We start from the raw sequence: 1879 nt of genomic DNA, 5'->3' as shown, positions 1-1879 counted from the left end.
TTCTTCCTCTTCTGGTATCCCAATTATTCTAATATTGTTTTGTCTTATGGTATCACTTATCTCCCAAATTCTGCCCTCATGATCCAGTAGTTGTTTATCTCTCTTTTTCTCAGCTTCTTTATTTTCCATCATTTGGTCTTCTATATCACTAATTCTCTCTTCTGCCTCATTTATCCTAGCAGTTAGAGCCTCCATTTTTTTATTGCACCTCATTAATAGCCTTTTTGATTTCAACTTGGTTAGATTTTAGTTCTTTTGTTTCTCCAGAAAGGGTTTCTCTAATATCTTCCATGCTTTTTTCAAGCCCAGCTAGTATCTTTATAATCGTCATTCTGAACTCTAGTTCTGACATCTTACTAATGCCTCTTCTTTTTGAGGTGATTTTTTCCATCTTGTCATTTTATCCAGAGGAGACTAGATGACTGAGAGAACAAAATGCTAACAGGGTAACAACGACCCCAGAAAAACATACACTAAACAAATCAGAAGAGATCTGAAACCAGGGGAAAAGAAAGGGAAAGAAAGAAAAAAGAAAAAGATAAAAAAAAAAAAAAGAATATCATCAAATATGATCAGACTGGTGCATAGATCAGTGCCACACACTAGATTTTGGGCGTATTTTGGTCTGTTAGAAGAAAGTGCCTCCTAAAACTTTAAAGAAAGAAAAACTTATATATGAACAAAAATAAGAGTAAATACGATGAAGGGTTGGAATATGACTGTAAAGATGAAAATTATAAAAGATTTTATAAAAGGAATTGATAAGAAGTTGGTTGAAAAAAGAAAGAAGAGGATTAAAAAAAAAGGGGGAGAGAATGTGATCAGGCAGGAGACTAGAACAAAGCCATACACTAGAGATTTAGGGTATATTTTGATCTGTTAGAAGAAACTGTATCCCAAAATTTTGGAGAGAGAACAACTTATATATATATATATACCAAAAATAAGGTTAACTACTATGAAGGGATAGAATATGACTCTAAAAATGAAAAATAAAAAAGATTTTTTAAAAAAGGGATTGATAAGATGTTGGTTGAAAAAGGGAAAAAGAAAAATTAAAAAAAAAGACAGTTAAAAAAAAATTAACTTTGAAACACTAAAGAATCATGGGAAAAAGCCATGAATTTTATGTGCAGTATTCCCCTAGCCCTGGAGTTCTGCCGTTCTCATTGATCGGTAAACTTGGTCTTGGCTGGCTGTTCTCGCTGATCTTCTGGGGGAGGGGCCTGTTGCCGTGGTTCCCAAATGTCTTTGCCGGAGGCAGAATTGCCTCGCCCTTGCCGGTCCAGGCTAAGTAATCTGCTCGGGTTTGCTCTCAGGAGCTTTTATTCCCTGCAAGCTTTCCTTACAGCTTTGGAGGATGAGAGTGAAAATGGCGGCCTCCCAATCTCCGCCCTGGAGGAGCTGAGAACTCAGGCCCCGCTCCTCAGTGAGCCCCCAGAGAAAAGTAGTCAGTCACTCCCGTCTCCTGGGTCTCTGGCCACACTCTGTGCTCACCCGGCCTGTGACCGAGCATTTCTATCTCTGGCACCTGACTCGGTGTGGAGTCTCCAAACCCAGCAGATCCCTGCGGTGCACTCCCGCGCCGCTCCTCCTGGGAAGGAAGGGGAGTCTCCCTGGATCTGCCGCTTGTTGGGTCCCTGCTGGGGGAGCAGTGGCCCGACTGTGCCGCGGATCACGGTTTATGGCAACCCTGAGCTGAAAGCCTGCGCCTCGGCTCCGTCTCTGCAGCTGGCTTCCCTGCTCAATACCTGGGAGCTCTGCCACACTCAGGCACCCCCGGTCTTTCTGTGACCCCGAGGGTCCTGAGACCACACTGTCCCACAAGGGTTCCACCCCCCACTTAGCCACTGGAGCGACGTCCCTCAGCAGAGCCAAC

This window comes from Leptonychotes weddellii, chromosome 2 (assembly GCF_054177405.1).
Source record: "Leptonychotes weddellii isolate Sample4059 chromosome 2, ASM5417740v2, whole genome shotgun sequence".
NCBI lineage: Eukaryota > Metazoa > Chordata > Mammalia > Carnivora > Phocidae > Leptonychotes > Leptonychotes weddellii.
Note: the sequence above shows the minus strand (reverse complement) of the source record.